The sequence below is a fragment of the Schistocerca cancellata genome, chromosome 9 (genome assembly GCF_023864275.1).
Source record: "Schistocerca cancellata isolate TAMUIC-IGC-003103 chromosome 9, iqSchCanc2.1, whole genome shotgun sequence".
Classification (NCBI taxonomy): domain Eukaryota; kingdom Metazoa; phylum Arthropoda; class Insecta; order Orthoptera; family Acrididae; genus Schistocerca; species Schistocerca cancellata.
This window is the reverse complement of record NC_064634.1, coordinates 317088379-317112730: the sequence shown is the minus strand read 5'-3', so window position 1 is coordinate 317112730 and position 24352 is coordinate 317088379. Positions and strand designations below refer to the sequence as shown.

The following is a 24352-nucleotide window of genomic DNA, read 5'->3' as shown; positions in this document are numbered from 1 at the left end:
TGAAGACGACACGTCTCCATTCGTCCCTCCATTCACGCCTGTCGCGACACCACTGGAGGCGGGCTGCACGATGTTGGGGCGTGAGCGGAAGACGGCCTAACGGTGTGCGGGACCGTAGCCCAGCTTCATGGAGACGGTTGCGAATGGTCCTCGCCGATACCCCAGGAGCAACAGTGTCCCTAATTTGCTGGGAAGTGGCGGTGCGGTCCCCTACGGCACTGCGTAGGATCCTACGGTCTTGGCGTGCATCCGTGCGTCGCTGCGGTCCGGTCCCAGGTCGACGGGCACGTGCACCTTCCGCCGACCACTGGCGACATCATCGATGTACTGTGGAGACCTCACGCCCCACGTGTTGAGCAATTCGGCGGTACGTCCACCCGGCCTCCCGCATGCCCACTATACGCCCTCGCTCAAAGTCCGTCAACTGCACATACGGTTCACGTCCACGCTGTCGCGGCATGCTACCAGTGTTAAAGACTGCGATGGAGCTCCGTATGCCACGGCAAACTGGCTGACACTGACGGCGGCGGTGCACAAGTGCTGCGCAGCTAGCGCCATTCGACGGCCAACACCGCGGTTCCTGGTGTGTCCGCTGTGCCGTGCGTGTGATCATTGCTTGTACAGCCCTCTCGCAGTGTCCGGAGCAAGTATGGTGGGTCTGACACACCGGTGTCAATGTGTTCTTTTTTCCATTTCCAGGAGTGTATATCGCCTGGATGTTTGCTCGGACCATCTCTACTTTGCAAGATGCGCGAGAGATATTGCGCACTGTGAATCGTGAGATGAGGCGACAGTAATCAGCAGTGGTGTGTGATGAGTAGCAGTACGACAGAGGCTGAGTGGTACGGTTGCAGTTATACTCTGGGGGAGTGGAACATGTAGATTTACTGATTAACCATTTGAGATGAGGAAAGAGACTGAAGCAATTTGGGAAGAATATTTTATGGCTGGCTCTGAGCGCTGTGGGACTTAACATCTATGGTCATCAGTCCCCTAGAACTTAGAACTACTTAAACCTAACTAACCTAAGGACATCACACAACACCCAGTCATCACGAGGCAGAGAAAATCCCTGACCCCGTCGGGAATCGAACCCGGGAACCCGGGCGCGGGAAGAATATTTTATTGTGATTAATTTGATGAGTAGTACAAGAGTTTTTAATTTAAGGAAATTGATGTCACATTTTGTAGTTTATTGAGGCAGCGTTAAGTTATGCATTTTTGGTTCAGACGTCCAGAGACTTCAGCACAGAGAAAGATAATCAGCCATGCATAATTTTTCATTTGAATTTGGGGATAGGAATAACTGCTGAATAATTGCAATTTAACGATTTGCATTTTTAAACAAGATCTCTTTTGATGATAAAGACTACTTTCGTTTGTCCGTTCAAGAAGTGTAATTTTTTGTGTATAAACGTTGTTGAAGCAAAGAAAGAGATAATTTTGCAATATACAACTTTTAAAAGTAGAAAACTATTTACATATGATATTATAATTTATCCCAAGTCGTTATCCCTATCCAGAGTCCACACCAAAATATGAGTTATCATTTTTACTTATTCAGATTTGTTATGAACCAAGTACTCTTTGCCCTTTTCTTCATTCCACTAGGCGCATCTCAGTTGTGGCTCAGCAAATGAGGCGCCCTTTTAAGACAAGAGGAGCGTCACAGTGTTTAGATTGTGTAACAAGTAAGCGAAAATTAAATAATACAAAAGGGAACACTGAGTTTTTCCAAAGTCAGTTTATCAGCATAAAAGTTTAATGATTCACAGTGTTGAACTCAGGCAGTATCCTTGCCTTTATGAATGTTATAAACAGACAGGGAACCTGACAGGCACCTTCAAGTTATTTTCTCGCAGTCAGATTTTGCAACACCTTCTCGCAGTAGAATTTTTGTGTTCAAAATTTACGAGCTCCTATGTTGAAAATTTGCATAAGTTTACAAATAGCGTACTCTGTCAAGAAGCAAAACTTTTAATGAATAATAACAATCTTATTATTTTTATTAAGATAACTTTCACTCCGTATGAGAGGCTGCGGTGCGCACCCGCTTTAGACACACTCACTGTCCCATCGCTATACAAAAGACTGCAAACGAAACACTGAGGTCTATTGATTTTGACTTGTAAGACTTTAAAATACAAAACAGTATTTGTGACCTTGCGCCGGCCAGGGTGGCCGAACGGTTCTGGGCGCTGTAGTCTGGAACCGCTACGGCCGCATGTTCGAATCCTGCCTCGGGCATGGATGTGTGTGATGTCCTTAGGTTAGTTAGGTTTAAGTAGTTCTAAGTTCTAGGGGACGGATGACCTCAGAAGTTAAGTCCCATAGTGCTCAGAGCCATTTGAACCGTTTGTGACCTTGCACTTCGTGATGCAAGCAAAGACAAAGAGAAACCAGCGTATCTACATGGCAGTTCAGTTCAAACGAAAGCCTTCAGAAACATATGAAACGGAGTAAGATCTTCGAAGTGGTGAGGTAATATACACAGAGTTAAAACCAAATTTTTGTTTTACTCTTTCCTACATCAGATGTTTCACTCTCATTTCATCATAAATTTCGAAAATTGACAAATACAGTTTCGTGGTAACAAAGCAAGCAGACAGGCGCATATGATGAAACGTTTGTTCTCGAAAAACTACCTAATCATGTCGGAGACCAATATGAAGACGATGTCTTTCGAACAGTGCAACTTGAACAGAGCGTTGCCTAGAAGTGAAGCCTCGACTGTAACAACGTGTAAAACAAGGAACTTGACCAGTTTGAGAGTGGTAGTACACAAGGATTCCAGGAACTAACTGAACAGATAAATAGGAATACGATAGATAAGACACGTAAGAAGATTTGCCAGGGACACCTCTATGGAAAACCTTTACCAGAAAAAGGAGCAGGCTGACGGACGAACAGCAGGAGTAGACAAATATTAAATTATGAACGGCAGATCATGAAGGATGTTGCGTGTGATTTCTGTATAAAGATGGTAGAATTAGCGCAAGATAGGAATGTAAACATATACACTCCTGGAAATTGAAATAAGAACACCTTGAATTCATTGTCCCAGGAAGGGGAAACTTTATTGACACATTCCTGGAGTCAGATACATCACATCATCACACTGACAGAACCACAGGCACATAGACACAGGCAACAGAGCATGCACAATGTCGGCACTAGTACAGTGCATATCTACCTTTCGCAGCAATGCAGGCTGCTATTCTCCCATGGAGACGATCGTAGAGATGCTGGATGTAGTCCTGTGGAACGGCTTGTCATGCCATTTCCACCTGGCGCCTCAGTTGGACCAGCGTTCGTGCTGGACGTGCAGACCGCGTGAGACGACGCTTCATCCAGTCCCAAACATGCTCAATGGGGGACAGATCCGGAGATCTTGCTGGCCAGGGTAGTTGACTTACACCTTCCAGAGCACGTTGGGTGGCACGGGATACATGCGGACGTGCATTGTCCTGTTGGAACAGCAAGTTCCCTTGCCGGTCTAGGAATGGTAGAACGATGGGTTCGATGACGGTTTGGATGTACCGTGCACTATTCAGTGTCCCCTCGACGATCACCAGTGGTGTACGGCCAGTGTAGGAGATCGCTCCCCACACCATGATGCCGGGTGTTGGCCCTGTGTGCCTCGGTCGTATGCAGTCCTGATTGTGGCGCTCACCTGCACGGCGCCAAACACGCATACGACCATCATTGGCACCAAGGCAGAAGCGACTCTCATCGCTGAAGACGACACGTCTCCATTCGTCCCTCCATTCACGCCTGTCGCAACACCACTGGAGGCGGGCTGCACGATGTTGGGGCGTGAGCGGAAGACGGCCTAACGGTGTGCGGGACCGTAGCCCAGCTTCATGGAGACGGTTGCGAATGGTCCTCGCCGATACCCCAGGAGCAACAGTGTCCCTAATTTGCTGGGAAGTGGCGGTGCGGTCCCCTACGGCACTGCGTAGGATCCTACGGTCTTGGCGTGCATCCGTGCGTCGCTGCGGTCCGGTCCCAGGTCGACGGGCACGTGCACCTTCCGCCGACCACTGGCGACAACATCGATGTACTGTGGAGACCTCACGCCCCACGTGTTGAGCAATTCGGCGGTACGTCCACCCGGCCTCCCGCATGCCCACTATACGCCCTCGCTCAAAGTCCGTCAACTGCACATACGGTTCACGTCCACGCTGTCGCGGCATGCTACCACTGTTAAAGACTGCGATGGAGCTCCGTATGCCACGGCAAACTGGCTGACTCTGACGGCGGCGGTGCACAAATGCTGCGCAGCTAGCGCCATTCGACGGCCAACACCGCGGTTCCTGGTGTGTCCGCTGTGCCGTGCGTGTGATCATTGCTTGTACAGCCCTCTCGCAGTGTCCGGAGCAAGTATGGTGGGTCTGACACACCGGTGTCAATGTGTTCTTTTTTCCATTTCCAGGAGTGTAGTTCTAGGCCTGTAGAAAGGCTTAGGACTTAAAAATAGTCGTACTAAATTAAATTTCTGAATTCAGAAGGATGTAATTTCAACATTCACGAGAGCAATGGAACGCGGTGAACGACTCCTGACATAAATGATCAGCGTAAGGTAAGGTAAACTTCCACGCTCTGGCCATAGACGGGCCACTCGGATCCGACCAACCGCCGTGTCAGCCTCTGTCAATGGCGCCGTCGGATGCGGTACTGTGGGGCACGTGGTCATCACAGCGCTTTGCCGGCCTTTGCCGGGTTTCTTGACCTTGAAACTGGTCGAGTAGATTCCAAACGAAGCTGAGCGCACTCCATACTATTCCTGCCAGCAAGAAAAAAAAACCTGTTATTGCCGGGAATCGAACCCAGCTCCTGTGCATGACGATCGGCCGTGCTGAGCTCGCAGTTACGGAAGCGAGGAAATAATCGCCCTAGTATTCCCGAAATGTATTGATGGTGCGTCTTCTCTATTGTAAATATTATCACTGTTTTCTCCAAATGTTGTCGAAACTGTCCATTTCTGCAAACTTGAGAGAAGGTCGCTACCTCCTCATTGTATATGAGACTGAGCACGCGGAAGGAAAATCTTGATATAGATACGACTTCGGAATACTGATATAGGGCACAGGTAGAAAGTGCAGTTCGTGCGTTCTACTCGTATAATGCTGATGGCAGTGACGGCAAGAAATGGCCGTATGCAAACGAAGAGAAACTCACTGTACGTCTCTTCTACGTAAAATGTTGACATACCGTGAGAAGAGGGGTGGCGAAACGTCCATACATTTCCGCTGGGTTTCATATGCACGTCTACTACGCAGCAACGCCGGAACGCACGAAGCAAGTACGTAGAAGTTGTCTAAATACTTTTCCATTCCGGATGCGCAACGCTTTGAAATTTACAACCATAACGTACAAAGTTGTTTATAAACTGAGGCCTGAGCAGAGCTTATTATCTCGTCGCATCTGCAGAGTTTTATTTTATTTATGCAATTAACTGTAAATTTTCCGTTTCACTTCCATTTAAACATTCCTTTAGAGTGTACAAACGGACGAGCACGTATGGCTATTTTATGTTATATTAATCGCAGAAAATACGTCCCGAATAGAGGTGTGTCTATGATATGGAAGGCAGTGAAGGACAAACTTTTTACTGACTTGAAATACAATTAAATTTTATCACAATTCAATATTAATTATAGTATAACCTAGCAGAAAATTTTTATAAGTTTCTGTGGAGTAGCCAGAACTGCGCAACAGAACGATAGTGAACTCAGTCTTACACTCAACCCGACTACAAATAAGATAGTTATTATGCTCTTATTTATTCTTCAACTCGGGTGCACTAAAAAACACTATCTCTGTCCACACACTAGGCGTAGTACACTCGCGGTGTAAGCGCGGGGTAGCCGCGCGACCTAAGGCGCCTTGTCACGGTCCGCGCGGCTACCCCGTCGGAGGTTCGAGTCCTCCCTCGGGCATGGGTGAGTGTGTTGTACTTAGCGTAGATTAGTTTAAGTTAGATTAAGTGGCGTGTAAGCTCAGGGACCGATGACCTCAGCAGTTTGGTCCCATAAGATCTTACCACAAATTTCCAAATTTTCCATTAGCGGTGTAAGGCTGAAATACAGAGCAAAAAACTTTCAGAAATATTTTTGGGGGTGTCCTCATAAAAGGATTCCGTAACTCATTACAAAATGGATGTGAAATATTATCTACATATGTAAATCAGCAGTAGAAGGAATTATGAGTACTGTCAATAAACGAGAGTGAGTCAAATGAAAACCTTAAATATTTTTTAAATATTATTTATTGTGCAGAAATGGTACAAAGTTGTGTCACTTTTCAACATAATCCCCCCACGCTCAATGCAAGTCCTCCAGCGCTTACAAAGTACATAAATTCCTTCAGAAAAAAAGTCTTTTGGTAGTCCGCGAAACCACTCATGCACCGCGTGGAGTACCTCTTTATGAGAACAGAAGTTCTTTCCTCCCATTGCGTCTTTGAGTGGTCCAAACATATGGAAATCACTTGGGGCAAGATCTGGTGAGTATGGTGGATGAGGAACACACTCAAAATGCAGGTCTGTGATTGTTGCAACTGGTGTACGGGCAGTTTGGACCTTGCATTGTCATGTTGCAAAAGGACACCTGCTGACAGCAATCCACGTCGCTTTGATTTGACTGCAGGCCGCAGATGATTTTTTAGGAGATGTGTGCATGATGTACTGGTGAGAGTGGTCTCTCTAGGCATGTAATGCTCCAAAATGAAGTCTTTTTCGTCCCAAAAGAGAGTCAGCATAACCTTCCCTGCTGATGGTTCCGTTCGAAACTTCTTTGGTTTTGGTGATGAGGAATAGCGCCATTCCTTGCTCGCTTTCTCCGTTTCCGGTTGGTGGAAGTGAACCCAGGTTTCATTCCCAGTAACGAAACGATTCTTGCAAGGAAGCCATCATCTTCTCGTTCAAAGCACCGAAGGAGTTCCTCACAAGCATCAACACGTCGTTCTCTGATTTCAGGAGTCAGCTGCCTTGGCACCCATCTTGCAGACGCTTTGTGAAATTGCAGCACATCATGCACAATGTGGTGTGCTGACCCATGACTAATCTGTAAACATGCTGCAATGTCATTCAGTGTCACTATGGCTTCAACTGCTGCAATGTTCTGTGGAGTCACAACTCGTTGTGCCTGACCTGGACGAGGAGCATCTTCCACTGAAGTCACATCATTTGCGAACTTTCTACACCATTCTTAGACTTGCTGCTGTGACAAACATGCATTATCGTACTGAACCTTCATTCGTCGATGAATTTCAATAGGTTTCACACCTTCACTACGCAAAAACCGAATAACGGAACGCTGTTCTTCCCTGGTGCAAGTCGCAAGTGGGGCATCCATCTTTATACTGATACCGCGACGGTATGTGTGCATCTGCACTATGTTGCCACCTACAGGCCATTCTGCATGCTGTTTGTAGCATGCTTACCAACTTACAGTATAACGGCGCGAAATTTCGATTTGTTATTACAGATTTAAGGTTTTCTTTTGACTCACCCTTGTACTTGAATTAAATTCGCTGACGAAAAAAAATGGCAACACTAAAAAGTAATTAACGAAGAGTAATGACATTTGTGGAACACAGCTGTCTAGATAACATATTTAAGCGATTAACATTACGAGATTACAGGTTGACGTAAATCCGAGATAAGCCATTGCAAATGTGAAATGCTGGTACTTTAATAACGGGTGTAAGCGCCAGAATGTTGAATGCAAGCATGCAAACGCACATGCATTGTGCTGTACACCTGCTTGATGTCAGTTTGTGTTATGGAATTCCGTTGCACTTAATCACTCAATACATGGACGTTTGATGCTGATTGTAATGACGCAAGAGATGCCGTCCGATGACGTCCCTTACGTGCTCGATTGGAGACAGATCTGATGATCTAATAGAGAAAGGCAACGTGTCGACGCTCTATAGAGCATGCTGGGCTACAACAGCGGTATTTGGGCGAGCGTTATCCTGCTGGAAAGCACCCACTGGAATGCTGTTCATGACTGGCAGCACAACAACTCGAATCACCAAACGGACGTACAAATCATCAGTCAGGGTGCGTGGGATAACCATGACAGTGCTCCTGTTGTCATACGAAATCGTACCACAGACCATAACTCCAGTGTAGCTGCAGTGTGTCCAGCACGCAGACAGGTTGTTTTCAGGCCCTCAAGTGCCTTCCTTCTACCCAACACGCGGCCATCACTGCCACCGAGACAGAATCATGTTTCAACAGCAAACACAAAAGACCTCCTTCTTGCCCTCCAATGAGTTCTCGCTTGATACCACAGAAGTCGCAAAGGGCTATGGTTTTGGGTCAGTGGAATGTTCGCTAAAAGGCGTCTAGTTTATAACAGTTATTTGTGTCACCGTGGTGACAACTGCTGATCTCATTGTTACTGCAGATGCAGTACTATGCGCCAAAGCCATACGCCGAACACCATGGTCTCCGCTCTCGGTAGTGTCACGTGGACGTCCGAAGACCAGTCTTCTTGCGAGCGTACACTCTCGTGATCACTACTGCTAGCAATCATGTACAGTGCTTACGTTCCTGCCAAGTCTTTCTACAATATCGAATCTGGAAAATCCAGCTTCTCGTAACCCTATTACACGACGTCGTTCAAATTTCTCTTATTATGAGTATACAAAGACAATGCAGAAGTAGACATATAAGCTGATTTACCAAAGTCTTTATTTGCAAGTTCTGCCATATGGTAGGTACGATAGGCAATAATGTCTCTATCAATAAAACTTTCAAGTCCAGGAACAGTAGGTACTCCTGTCTAAACAGACAGTGTATAAAACGATCGAGAACATCGAGTTCACCACAACAGCAGGCGACAAGAAGAATCGCATTCCAGTGAAGAGTGTTGCTGCTACTGCACTTGTCGACGGACCTTGTGTTTTCTGTGGTTGTAGACTTAATTTTGGTATTGACATTAATGATACTTTCTCACATGGTAATGGTTGGCTCACTGTAGCCATTGTACGTGGAGGTACAGGAGAACCTACTGTTCCTGGACTTGAGAGTTTTGTTGATAGAGACATTATTGCCTATCGTACCTACCATATGGCAGTACTTGCAAATAAAGACTTTGGTAAATCAGCTTATATGTCTACTTCTGCATTGTCTTTTTATACTCGTAATAAGAGAAAAATATCTGTTAATGAGTCAGTATTCATTTGGGTTAAAGGTATGCGATGAGGTGTTGACAATGGCGTCTTTGACGCGTGACGCGTTAAAGCCGTCCTCGACGTACATGAACTCAGCACATACAGTCTCAAAGGTAACTGACGATCACGCCCGTTACAGAGTGTGTTTAAAGCACACCTGATTTGCATTCTCACAGTGGTGCTACTAGCGCCGCTCTTAGATAATTTGCTCGAAATCTGAATAGACATCTTCTTTCAAATGTAGAAACACGCCTATCAACTTTCGTTTTGTCCCACAACTCCTTCTTGGTGTTATGGATTTTTCCGTCAGTGTTACTTCATTAATTACAGGGTGTGTGGTTTCCAATTAACTTTATGATCTATAAGTAGTTCCAAAACCTTAACGCTCTCTACCTCTTGCGTTTCACTGTCCAATTTGCCTATTCTTATAGCTTGAAGAGTTCCATGCTAAGTACCGAATTATGTGCACTACATCGTGTCAAACTTAAACGACAATCCAATTTTCTTGATTTATCTGTTGATGTTTTCAAATACTTCGTTACATTAAGATGACTGGAACTACTTTCTGAGCCATGCTGTCGCGTTGGTGGTGCTTGTAGGTTTCCGTCCTCTGTTGGGGGCCAGACCTTATCGTTTAGTTGACATGGTTGCGGTTGTTTGTCTTCTTCTCGTCTTGACTGGCGCCACTTGGTTTAGCAAGCACTGCCTGCCCGCTAGTGGCAGCAGCGGCGGTTATCGATATGTAGTAACTCTGGCCCTATCTTCGGGGAGACGTTGTGGTTCTTCCGGGTCGTGTCAGTGTGCAGTTCGGTTGGGGACTCAGGAGCAGCTAGGTCCATGGAGTGTAAGCAAACGCCGGGACCGCTGGTGACGCGCATGGACTACCGGATTGAAGGCCTGTGGTCACGAGAGTGCACGACCTCGTCGTAAACTGGATCCTGCAAGTTTTAAGTTGAGTGCATTTGGATTCAAGTACAGAAACTCCACCATTGTGAGATCTTGCGAGTCTCCAGTTACTTGGGTTCATGTTGCCGCTCGTAGTGTTGCCGAGGCGAAGAGCAGCGAGTGGAGTGCTTGGGGAAGGCGGATCTCATTAGCTTTCCTGGACTTCTAATTACTATTTATTGCGTTCAGTTTGTTACAGTTTAAGTTCAACCAGCGTTATTTTTCCTGCCTCCTGGCCGCTAACGCCCCAGTTACCTGCCTGGGGGGTTAGTGTATGTAACGGCGGTGAACGTTTCCTCACCTTGCCGCTGCTGTCCGATGAGGCGTGTAGTTTTGACAGCTTTCTTGATTGTATATTGGTTGGCGGTTCTTCTACTCTGGTGGTAGTAATTCCTTTCTCGTTCCGGGCGCTCTAAGCACAGCATTCTGCAGACGGAATCCAGACCGCCGGTTCCGGCTTTGGCGTATTTTTACATCTTTTGGACGTCAGGTAGCCTCAGCAAGATTATCATTAGTCATTCGTTAGACTGACACTAGTCTGAGTTACCATCATCTTGTGAAGTGAATGCAACTCTTGCCTGCCTATCTCATCGGTCGCGAAAGTGGTTTTTGCCGAACCTGCTCAGAGGTCGATTCCTGGTGCACCGTCTGTGACTGTCCCTTGTGTTTTATTAGTGTATTTGCTGTTTTAATGTATGTTTCTAAAATTATAATTGCCGTTCTTGACGTTACAGCAGGTTCAAATGATTGTGCTACCAAGATTATCATCATTTTGTCTCACCCGTCTGGTGATCAGTTGCCTGTCTTTTTAAATTAACCTTTGTGATTGCATTATTGTTTTACAGTGTGTTTGTTAAATTTTTTTATAATTGCCGTTCTTGGCGTTAAAGGCCATCAGCCGTGACTGTGGTTACTTGCCTTAAAATTCTAATGGGGATCACATTGGCTTGTTTTTAAAACTTTATTTGCTGTGTCTGTATTTTATGCTCATTTGGTAAATTGTAACGCACCGAAACCACTAATAATTACACAGTTGTTTATTCTTTCATTAATAACGTCTAATATCTTTATTTATAGCTGAGTTTTGAATTACCATTTTCAAATAAATGTGTGTAATTTCAAAAGGGAACCAACAGTAACTGATAACAGCCCCGTCCACAATCAAATGGTTCAAATGGCTCTGAGCACTATGGGACTTAACTTCTGAGGTCATCAGTCCCCTAGAACTTAGAACTACTTAAACCTAACTAACCTAAGGACATCACACATATCCATGCCCGAGGCAGGATTCGAACCTGCGACCATAGAGGTCACGCGGTTCCAGACTGTAGCGCCTAGAACCGCTAGGCCACTCCGGCCGTCGTCCACAAACTTAACCAAATCCTGCCTTCCTTGACTCCCAGGTTTCACTTTCCATCCTACTCTAAAATCGTCTGCAAGGACAAAAATTACATCTTTTGACAGTGCAAATGAACGATCATTTGTGTGTATCCCAAATAGTAGCTGACCCAAAACAAAACCCTGTAGTGCACCATGTCAGATTAATTCAGATTCAGAGTGCCTATTGCCATGTGAACAACATGCATCTGATTGAATTCGCTTTCTGCGAATCACGGATACTTCAAAGTTGAAATCAGAATCCCATGCAGTCGAGTCTTTGAATGGTACATTTTTGTCATGACAATGTTGACACGCTCAGTGTCTGCTGAATGTGTTGCAGAGGAAAAAATACTGCGGCAAGATATCCTTGTGAATCCTTCGTATAGTTGTCACCACAATGGGTACCAGATACTTTGTTTGAGCTGATCAAGAAATTGCACCACATGGACTGCTAATGCATCGGTGAATTGTGTCCTACCTGTCACACATCTTATCAGATTAATTTCTTGCAAATATGATATTTTTATTTAAATTTCGCATCTGAAAGTAAGTAATATATCTACTGTTACCGGTCACTACCAACTGCTCTACTCTTCAAATCAGGGACAGGATACTTTCCTACGAGTGTTGGCATCACGGCATGTAGTACTTCGTTTCTAAAACGTGTGCCAAAGGGTAGCTGCTGTATTTTCCTTGGAAAGCATAAATATCAAAATTAATCGGCTAATTATATGTATTAACTGTATATTACCAGAGCAGCTAGTTACCACATCGAACTATCCCCCATTTCCTCTGAACTGTGCATTTTAATTTGAGAAAATAAATAAGAGCGGGAAAACTGCCTCGAAAACCTGACTCTGGTAAAAAGAGCGACAATTTTAGTAGTTAGGCGGAGGGATATTCTATAGGTCCAACAGCCTGGCGACAGGGGTCCTGAACGCTATGCTCCTCCGTTGCCTTCGGCACTACTCGGTAAAATTTTGCAAGTCTAGATGACGGTTACCGTTGGCTTGCGGAAGGGAAGAGTCGGGGGCGGTTCTTTCAGGTCAACCCCACTTGTGATGGTATCTGGAACAAAATAATGCACCGTGTCACAAGGCCAGGAATGTGATCGAGTGGTTCGAGGAACATAGTATCTACACTCCTGGAAATGGAAAAAAGAACACATTGACACCGGTGTGTCAGACCCACCATACTTGCTCCGGACACTGTGAGAGGGCTGTACAAGCAATGATCACACGCACGGCACAGCGGACACACCAGGAACCGCGGTGTTGGCCGTCGAATGGCGCTAGCTGCGCAGCATTTGTGCACCGCCGCCGTCAGTGTCAGCCAGTTTGCCGTGGCATACGGAGCTCCATCGCAGTCTTTAACACTGGTAGCATGTCGCGACAGCGTGGACGTGAACCGTATGTGCAGTTGACGGACTTTGAGCGAGGGCGTATAGTGGGCATGCGGGAGGCCGGGTGGACGTACCGCCGAATTGCTCAACACGTGGGGCGTGAGGTCTCCACAGTACATCGATGTTGTCGCCAGTGGTCGGCGGAAGGTGCACATGCCCGTCGACCTGGGACCGGACCGCAGCGACGTACGGATGCACGCCAAGACCGTAGGATCCTACGCAGTGCCGTAGGGGACCGCACCGCCACTTCCCAGCAAATTAGGGACACTGTTGCTCCTGGGGTATCGGCGAGGACCATTCGCAACCGTCTCCATGAAGCTGGGCTACGGTCCCGCACACCGTTAGGCCGTCTGTCGCTCACGCCCCAACATCGTGCAGCCCGCCTCCAGTGGTGTCGCGACAGGCGTGAATGGAGGGGCGACTGGAGACGTGTCGTCTTCAGCGATGAGAGTCGCTTCTGCCTTGGTGCCAATGTTGGTCGTATGCGTGTTTGGCGCCGTGCAGGTGAGCGCCACAATCAGGACTGCATACGACCGAGGCACACAGGGCCAACACCCGGCATCATGGTGTGGGGAGCGATCTCCTACACTGGCCGTACACCACTGGTGATCGTCGAGGGGACACTGAATAGTGCACGGTACATCCAAACCGTCATCGAACCCATCGTTCTACCATTCCTAGACCGGCAAGGGAACTTGCTGTTCCAACAGGACAATGCACGTCTGCATGTATCCCGTGCCACTCAACGTGCTCTAGAAGGTGTAAGTCAACTACCCTGGCCAGCAAGATCTCCGGATCTGTCCCCCATTGAGCATGTTTGGGACTGGATGAAGCGTCGTCTCACGCGGTCTGCACGTCCAGCACGAACGCTGGTCCAACTGAGGCGCCAGGTGGAAATGGCATGGCAAGCCGTTCCACAGGACTACATCCAGCATCTCTACGATCGTCTCCATGGGAGAATAGCAGCCTGCATTGCTGCGAAAGGTGGATATACACTGTACTAGTGCCGACATTGTGCATGCTCTGTTGCCTGTGTCTATGTGCCTGTGGTTCTGTCAGTGTGATCATGTGATGTATCTGACCCCAGGAATGTGTCAATAAAGTTTCCCCTTCCTGGGACAATGAATTCACGGTGTTCTTATTTCAATTTCCAGGAGTGTAGTTCCAGTTAACGTGCTCTCCCTGCCGTTCGCCAGGTCTGAACCCGATCGAACACATCTGGGACGTGATTGAACGAGATGTCAGGGCTTACCTCACCCTCCTAGAAATTTACAGGAATTAGATGACTGGGTGTTTGTTTGTTTTGATTTGTTTTATGGCGCAAAAACAACTAGGGTCTTACGCGCTCACGTCAAAGAAATTTGGACAACAGAAGAATTACCTAACGATTGGAAGTGTGCACTTATCCACCCACTGCGCAAAAAAGAACGGATGTCAGCGGATGTCAATAATTACCGAGGCATTTCATTACTACCAGTGACCTACAAGAGCTTCTCTTCGTGCCTATTGCAGAGAACACAGGAACAAATTGAACAGAAGATTGAGGAGTATCAAGAGGGTTTCCGACCCAGACGTTCCTGCCCTGAACATATTTTTAATGTAAAAACAACGTTAAAATACAGAGCTATTAGACATGAGCCCACCATATGTACATTCGCTAACTTCAAGAAGGCGTATGACTCAGTCGACCGTAGATCCCTTGTCAACACTCTAATAGAACTCGGACGTCACCAGAAAACACTTAAGCTCATTGAACAGACACTCTCCAGCATAAATATCAAAATTAATCGGCTAATTATATGTATTAACTGTATATTACCAGAGCAGCTTCATGGGGGAAATCTCGGAATGTTTTGAGATCAGATCTGGAGTAAGACAAGGAGACGGACTATCTCCAATTCTGTTCAATATCGTTTTGGAAAAGGTTGTAAGGGAATCGTAAGGTGAGCTTAGAAAACGTGGCCTATGGAAACCAATGGAGATTGGAAGGAAAACTGAAGTCACCTGCCTAGCCTTTGCCGATGACCTTGCAATTTTTACAGACAGTGAACAAAATGCAATATATCAAATAGAAATACTCAAGGAATGCACCAAGAAGGTTGGCATGCAAATTTCTTTTGCTAAAACGGAATTTCTGTGTGCACTCTTAAACATATAGAATCTCACCACAAAATATGGACAGATAAACAGAGTTCCACATTTTAAATATCTGGGAGCATTTTGGAACCCACTGGACTAGAAAAAAAATCTCAACAAACTCGAGCACAGAAACTGAAGAGAGCCTACGGTCAAACACCAACTTTACAACAAAAAGTGCATGTCCATGAATGCAAAAATCAGGCACTACAGTACTGTCATTAAACCCGAGGTGCTATACACGGCAGAAACCTTGTCATTCCACATCAATATGCTACTACAAAAACTACAAAAAGAAGAACGAAAGATCATTAGGAAAATCCTTCAACCACGAAAACCTGAAGCTGGATATAGACTGCAAATCAGAGGAAATTTCAAATATTGTTGCTGGCATTAGAAAAAGAGTCCTTAAATTCTATGGACACATTCTGACTCCCTAAGTATAGACTCATACGGCAGATATTCACACCGAAAACCTTAAAGGTATGAGATGGGCCGGACAAATAGAGACCTAACCGATGCTCAACTCACCATTCAGGACTCTGTTGACCGTAACATCTACAGAAGCAAAATAGACAAGAGGGAATTCCAGCGAGAGACAAGAGCCAGAAAGACCGGTACAAAGTGGACGGATGAGAAAAAGAAAGCCATGAGCGAGAAAATGAAGGTCTCATGGAAACACCGCAAGAAGAACGGTAGAAGCTTCACGTGATCCACAAAGGATCTACTACGTGTATAATAATAATTTTAATTTTGACGTGCCAACGCATCGCTCATTTAATGTTTGATTTACCTGGAAATTCAGTGGAAAGATTTTATGTGTAGATTGCACAAGTTGTTAGTAATAACTTTTATGAATATCTCAAGATGGTAACTTAGTCTTACCGAAACCAGTTATCTAGAATAAAGCTTTTTACAGTGATCTCGGCTAAGTTCTTCTGCTCCTAAGTAATCACTACAGATCGCCCATACGATCTCAGGATGAGTAAACTAGTATCACAATTGTCAATGTGACTTCAGCATTCCAGGTCTCTGCACCTTCACTGACTTTATCACGTCAGTTAATCATTTTATTTCAGCGAATGCAGTTCACTTGATTTATTTTGTGCATTTTTTCTCAGACTCTTTCACGAGCTTCCAAGCGTTTTTGAAGACGATTGTCAGTTATCATCTGACGATGGCCTTGTATTCGGAAAACTGGAACACAATATAAATATTTTTCTGGATCACATAGCTTTTTTCCGTTGGTAGAAATACGTAGTAGCCCCACGGGAATGAATATTTTATCCTGCATGTCACAGTACCAGTTCTGTCGGTGGCTTTAGCATACTTCACAAGTTCTACGTAAGCTATCCCACATGCACATGTACTGAAATAGATGCATTCGCTTCGCCGACACATGCTCTAAGACTGGAACGATACATTTCGCAGAGATGGCGTACAAAATTGTAAAGCCCAGAGAAAAAAGATAAAGAGAATGCGGTCGCTAAAAGCATCCGGCATCAAGTTTAGGTGCGGCTAAAAAATTAATGTGTCGGGAAATTTCCAGATGTTTTCATTTATGCACTTGGTGTGGCACTGAAGTCCGTCGCGGTTTTGTATGCAATGAGTTCTGGAGACAATTAGAAACTAAATCCATTTACAAATTGCCTTTTGGCTTCTGCCTCGGATTCTTCGTTCAACGTTTGTTTTATAATTTTCGTAACGTTTCGCCAGCACGAGCGGCTGACATTGTCAAAGCGTTCCTAGTGGTGGACAGCACAACGAGCAATGGAGGGTGAAGCTTTGACAATGTCAGCCACTCGTGCTGGTGAAACGTCAGAAAAATTATTAAACAAACGTGGGCCGAAGAACCCGACACAGAATACAACAGACAATTTGTCAACAAGTGTCCACGAAAACCTTAATAATTTTGAATACATTTAGATTTTAAAAACCGAAGGAGAGTGTGAGTTTAACTTGCCGTTAGCAGTGAGACTTGCGCGATGATACTATCTTAGCGGTTGTGGATTCACTTCAGAAAAATATCTGAGGGAATTAGCTCCATGTTTACTGCTGCCTGGGCAACATCAAATTTTAGAAACTACAATACAGCCAGTCCTTCTCATATTATTCTCTAATGTGCGACATTCCATTCCCGTACAGTGGTGAAGTCCTGAATAAAATGAAAATTATGTGATTTGCGGGGTTTAGATTAAATGGATGTTCTTCATTCTGGTGAAGGCAAACCTCTTTCTACCAGCCAAAATATAAACTTGGATCTTCTTGCTTCCAGAGCGCAGTAACTGGACGGGACATTAACTATTTAGTACAGGGAATAAAAACCATTGATTCCTTTCCATTGATTTCCTTTCAGTAAACGAAGTAAATGAAATGAACTGTTACCCTTAAAAAGAAACCCTTTCACAGAACTAATGAATTTAATGTTCGTAGAGAAAAGGGACACTCTTTTGTTTTAGAGAACTCGATTAACGTGTTCTCGCTGTTAACCATCCCTTACCCTGTTCGGAAGCCGCAAGGAAAACTGTTTTACTTAAGAATCAACAAAATATAGCAGAAGGGATGTGGCAATTTCTCAATAACTGTCAAATTACGAATTAACCATACCAGGGGATGTATGGATGTGACCTTATGATGAACTCATAACTTTCGGACGTGTAATACATCGATTGCCATACTATTGAACTGAGAATGAAAACTTTTGGGCCTTGAAATCGATCGCACTTAGCGAAAAGAACTAAATACAGCTGGTTGAGTATAAAAAATAATAGAACGAAATAAGCCATTTTTATTCCAGTAATAACTGTGCCGTGTGCATTGGCATTATGAGACGTCATAAGTTGGCTGTAATTCCTTGTGCTTTGTGATCTTTTCTCTTTCGATAGTCGGTGTTTATCTGCCCATGCACTGCGCTTAAAAGGGGAAGACTTCAAACACGCCCAACCGATTCGGTTGATGTTTGGCAAGTCGTTTTTCTACAATCTAAAATGAAACATTCCAAGATACTTTGGCTCAACATGCTAACAGTTTTGAGAAGAGTGCTCCTAAAGTTCATGACGCGCAATCGGCTTAGAATTGACGAGATCGATAGATAATTGAAAATTGAGCATTTTTCACTTTTTTTGTTTCTTAAGTTTCCCCATGCTCATACGAAACTAATGCTTAATTTGCTTCTAGGGCTATAGAAGACATCAATCGTTTAACCGACTCGTTAAAAATGTTTACGTCGCTTGCTCCAAATCTAATAAATTTACAAACTCAATTTACAAAACATATCTTGAGAACATATTAAAACCATACGTAGGAAATAAGAAGTTTTGTCTGATATTGGATCCCAGAGTGGATAGAATTACGCCGTCATGTGTGACAGAATGTTTATGCATGACGAGAATCAACCGACGGCTCAAACAACACCGCTAAACTGCACACCTGTGTGCCAGCCATGTGATCTTTGTTTCTATCGCAAAATAAAAATCTTTATTTCGAAGTTTTAAAATTACAGTCTGTTTCCGTAAACCCAGCAGGAATTACGCAACCAAGTGGATTCAATACAGATTTACAGCATAATTCAGGATCAAATTTCAGCCCTGATTTTTCAGACAATGTGATCATATGTATGGTATGCATCAGAAATTAATGCCCGAAAAAGGAATATTTTTAAATGTTCGAAAAATGGTTCAAATGACTCTAAGCACGATGGGACTTAACATCTGAGGTCATGAGTCGCCTAGACTTAGAACTACGTAAACCTACCTAACGTAAGGACATCACACACATCCATGCCCTAGGCAGGATTTGAACCTGCGACCGTAGCAGCCGCGTGGTTCCGGACTGAAGTGCCTAGAACCGTTCGACTACAACGGCCGGCATTTTAAAAAAAAATGTAAACCAAGTTTGTTTTCCTCCAAATCCTCAGAAGGAACGATGTAGTTGCGCTATGGCTCCATTCGTTAGATGTGCTTAGTACAGCCAGTATATTTCTTCGAATTTTTGTACGACAGGAACATTCTAAGACATAAAAAAAACGGTGCACCGCAAAGGACTTATCCGAATGGGACGGAAATCGACAGATGTGACGTTACATGTACAAACAAACCAATATTTCCATTTCAGGAAAACTGGATGAGCTATTCAAGAGAAGGAGCTTCACGAACTGACCAAATCAAAAACGCGTTGGTCCACATCTGGCCCTTATGAAAGCAATTATTCGTCTTGGCATTGCTTGACAGAGATGTTCGATATCCTCCTGAGAGATATCGTGCCAAATTCTGTCCAACTTTCGCGTAAATCGTCAAAACCCCGAAATGATTGGAGGATTCTGCCCATAGTGCTCCAATTGTCTCACTTGGGGAGAGATCTGACGACCTTGCAGGCCAACGTAGGGTTTGGCATGCACGAACACAATCAGTAGAAACTCTCGCTTTGTGTGGAAGGGCATCTTGCTGAAACATAAACCCAAGGTGCCTTTCCATGAATGGCAACAAAAAGGGGCATAGAATATCGTCGACGTACCGCGGTGCTGTAAGAGTGCCGCGGATGATAACCGAAAGGGTCTGCAATGAAATGAAATGGCACCCCAGACCATCACTCCTGGTTGTCGGGCCATATGGTGAGGCACACTCAGGTTGGTACCCAACCGCTGTCCAGGGCGTCTCCTGATAAATCCTCCGTCATCGGGACTCAGCTCGAAGTGGGACTCATCACTAAACACAGTTCTACTCCAGTCAATGACATTCAAGGCCAATGACATGTCTGGAGACACCCTGGACTTCCAACGTGACTGTCACCCGCCATATGGCTCGAGAACCAGGAATGGTGATCTGGGATGCCATTTCATAGCAGGACTCTTTTGGCTATCATCTGTGACACCCCTACTGCACAGCGGTATATCGGCGATATTCTACGCTCCGTTTTGTTGCCCTTCATGACAAGCTACCCTGGGTTTATATTTCACCCCAATATAATGCCCGCCGTCACGCGGTGAGAATTTCTACTGCTTGTATTCGTACTTACCAAACCCTACCTTGGGCAGCAAGGTCGCCGGATCTCTGCCCAATTGAGAACGTTTGAAGAAATATGGGTGGAGCCCTCTGAATGTCTTGGGATTTTGACGATCTAACGCGCCAGTTGGACAGAATTTGGCGCGCTATCCCTCAGGGCATAGACGATCAATAGTTTGGACAAGAAGAGAATAGAAGCTATCGAAATGTGGTGCTACAGAAGAATGCTGAAGATTAGATGGGTAGATCACATAACTAATGAGGAGGTGTTCAATAGAAATGGGAAGAAGAGGAGTTTGTGGCACAACTTGACAAGAAGAAGGGACCGGTTGGTAGGACTTGTTCTGAGGCATCAAGGGATCACAAATTTAGCATTGGAGGGCAGCGTGGAGGTTAAAAATCGTAGAGGGAGACCAAGAGATGAATACACTAAGCAGATTCAGAAGGATGCAGGCTGCAGTAAGTACTGGGAGATGAAGAAGATGCACGGGATAGAGTAGCATGGAGAGCTGCATCAAACCAGTCTCAGGACTGAAGACCACAAGACACAAGAGAGAGATACCTCAGGAGCATATCCAACAACTCTATCAAGAAGCGCCAAGCCGAATAACTGCTTTCATGAGCGAGAGATCTATACCAATGCTTTTTTGACTTTCTCAATTTGTGAAGCTCTCTCTATTAAAAAAATCATGGAGTTTTCCTGAAATTGTATCCTAATCATTTGTTTGTCTGCATACGTACATCACATCTATCAGTTTCCGTCACATTTGGATAATTCCTTTGTGATGCGCCGTTATTTTTCTGTTAGAATGTACCGACTATCTAGTTGTTCGACGAAAAGTGAGGCATTTAACAGAGTGAGTGAAAGAGAGATTGTAAATCGACCAGGATTAAATTTTTAACTCTTTACCGATGCAAGTCGTCTGAGAAATTTGTTTGTCTATCTTGTTATTGTTTCCTATTGATTTACATACCTTACAATTACGGAAAAATATAAATAAAGACCACTATAAAATGAAACTGGGAATTCAACACAGGTTCTTTGCTTCCCAAAACTATGCCCTATTTTTCCCCTCTTGTTTTTTGAGGATGGGGTGAGGGGGGTCTCCTATATCCCCTTTAGCCCATCCATTCTCTCTCCTTTGTCTTTTTCGGCTAGCTTCTTCGCTTTATTGTCGCTTTGTCTTTATGATGAAAACCCGAAATAAGTGTCTTCTTCCATGAAGCTTAAATTTCGTCCTTTCTTAAAACAAAGTTAAATTTCTATTCTTAAAAAATAGATATTCGGCTTGAAAATAAAATTTCATGTTCGTTGGACACTTAAATCCTCGCCACACTGCTGTTGTGAATTCGCTCCTCAGAGAGGAAAACAGAAAAAAAGCTTTGTTTCTTCAAAATAACAGCTTAGAAATCTTTCTACAAATCGAAATTATGTAGTTTGTAAAAGGTAATATGCTGTTTGGAAATTAAATAGTTTCTCTGGAAACGATAGGAAGATTCTGTTCCGGGGAAGTAATATCATTTAGTACACACATCAAAAAAAGTTTTGCATCATCTCGGTTCCGAGAGTTCCGGAACGTGTACAGAAAACTGGAATAGAGATCAACATAAACATCATTTCGCCCTTCTTATTTTACGTCGGCCCCACATAACGTTACCCCAAAACATCAGGGAACCTCCATCTTGCTGCACTCGCTGGACAATGTGTCTAAGGCACTCAGCCTGACTGGGTTGCCTCCAAACACGTCTCCAAAGATTGTCTGTTTGAAAGCATATGCGACACTCATTGGTGAAGAGAACGTGATGCCAATCCTGAGCGGTCCATTCGGCATGTTGTTGGGCCCATCTGTACCGCGCTGCATGGTGTCGTGGTTGCAAAGATGGACCTCACCATGGACGTCGGGAATGCAGTTGCGCATCATGCAGCCTATTGCTCCCAGTTTGAATCGTAACACGACGTCCTCTGGCTGCACGAAAAGTATTTATCAACATGGTGGCGTTGCTGTCAGGTTTCCTCCAAGCTATAATCCGTAGGTAACGGTCATCCACTGCAGTAGTAGCCCTTGGGTGGCCTGAGCGAGGCATGTCATCGACAGTTCCTGTCTCTCTGTATCTCCTCCACGTCCACCAACATAGCTTTGGTTTACTCCGACACACCTGTACACTTCTCTTGTTGAGAGCACTCCTTGGCACAAAGTAACAATGCGGACGCGATCGAACCGTCTAGGCAAGGTTGAACTACAGACAACACGAGCTGTGTACCTCCTTCATGGTGGAATGACAGGAACTGATCGGCTGTCGGATCCCGTCCGTCTAATAGGCGCTGCTCACGCATGATTGTTTACATCTTTGGGTGGGTTTAGTGACATCTCTGAACAGTCACAGGGACTGTGTCTGTGATACAATATCCACAGTCATCGTATATCTTCACGAGTTCTGGGAACTGGGGTGATGGAAAACATTTTTTGATGAGTGTACATAACGCTCTTTTAATGACTTACGTAATTACCACTCTATCGTATTCCATTGGTCTGTCTGTTGTATGTGTAGCTCATCTTCCGATGTGCGTTATCCACTATTATCAGATCTGTAGGACACATTCAGTATGAGTGTTTTGAGCTCATTCCGAGAGGCCATCCGCGATCTTCCAAAACTCGTGAAGGATGTAAGGAAGTAGTCGTTGATATTCGCTTGTCTTGACTTGCTCGCTGCGCCACCGGCGCTTTCGTTTAAGAGCGCCTACCTTATGGATACGTATGTGGCAATGGAAAAAGTTTCTTTCCTCGATTTCTAGGAAAATATGCGTTTGCGGGTTCCATATAACTTGATTTTCAATTATCTAGCCGCGTGGTCTCAGGCGTCTTGCCATGGTCCAGGCGGCTGCCCCCGTCGGAAGTTCGAGTACTCGCTCGGGCATGGGTGTTTTTGTTGTCCTTCGCGTAAGTTAGTTTAAGTTAGTTAGCTTAGGGACCGATGACCTCAGCAGTTTGGTCCCTTAAGAATTCACACACAATTGAACATTTTCAGTTATCTGTCGATCTCGACAATTCTGAGATGATTGCGCGTCATGAACTTTAGAGGTAGTTTTATCAAAAACGGAATATTGTTGACCCAAACTATATTGGAGTCCTTCATTTTATATTGTGTACAAGCGACCTGCCAAATACGAGCCGAGCGGTCGGCCGTGTCTGTGGCCTTTCCGTTGTTAGTGAACAGTGGGGATCAGTGCAATCACCAGGTGGGAAGTTGTTGCTCGGCGACCGGCCCTCGAGTTGAGACCTGCTTTGTTTCTACTTGGCCGCACGCAAGCACAAAGTGATTATGGATAGCGTCAAAGTTATCGGGGTGCCGAGGAGGAAAGCCATGGCTCGGCAGCTAGACTGCGATTTGAGAGCTGAGTGTTCATGTGGCATGCATACACTGGGTTATTGGGAGTCTACTGAGATGAGCAGTTTGAAGGTATGCTAACCTGTGGCTGATGAATTTGCTGTTGGTGTAGCTATGTTCCGTCTACGTCCGATACACGCAGTTATACTGTGGCGACGATTTGTGTATATTTGATAGTGGCTAGAAATCCTCAACCTGGACAGGCACAGTAATCTTATAGAGTTGATACTGCATTTCAAAAGTACTTTCCAGTGGCTCGATATATTTCATAATAATTGAATGTACTCTCTGGGACCCCGGAAGTACTACGGTGTCCAAAATTATAACAACCAATTGCTATTTCCCCGTTCTGTGTCTAATTCACGATATAATCATACAAACTGCCACCAGATGTTTCCAGAATGAGATTTTCACTCTGCAGCGGAGTGTGCGCTGATATGAAACTTCCTGGCAGATTAAAACTGTTTGCCCGACCGAGACTCGAACTCGGGACCTTTGCCTTTCGCGGGCAAGTGCTCTACCAACTGAGCTACCGAAGCACGACTCATGCCCGGTCTCACAGCTTTACTTCTGCCAGTTTGGAAGGTAGGAGACGAGATACTGGCAGAAGTAAAGCTGTGAGACCGGGCGTGAGTCGTGCTTCGGTAGCTCAGTTGGTAGAGCACTTGCCCGCGAAAGGCAAAGGTCCCGAGTTCGAGTCTCGGTCAGGCACACAGTTTTAATCTGCCAGGAAGTTTCATATCAGCGCACACTCCGCTGCAGAGTGAAAATCTCATTCTGGAAACATCCCCCAGGCTGTGGCTAAGCCATGTCTCCGCAATATCCTTTCTTTCAGGAGTGCTAGTTGTGCAAGTTTCGCAGAAGAGCTTCTGTAAAGTTTGGAAGGTAGGAGACGAGATACTGGCAGAAGTAA

The 24352-nt window shown here is 45.0% G+C and overlaps 1 non-coding gene across 1 annotated transcript; it reads right to left on the bottom strand.

Annotated features, from left to right (window-relative positions):
- Positions 1 to 23904: 23904 nt before the first annotated feature.
- Trnas-cga (transfer RNA serine (anticodon CGA)) lies at positions 23905 to 23979 on the bottom strand. The gene has a single exon. It is a non-coding gene; the product is annotated as a tRNA-Ser (tRNA).
- Positions 23980 to 24352: the final 373 nt, after the last annotated feature.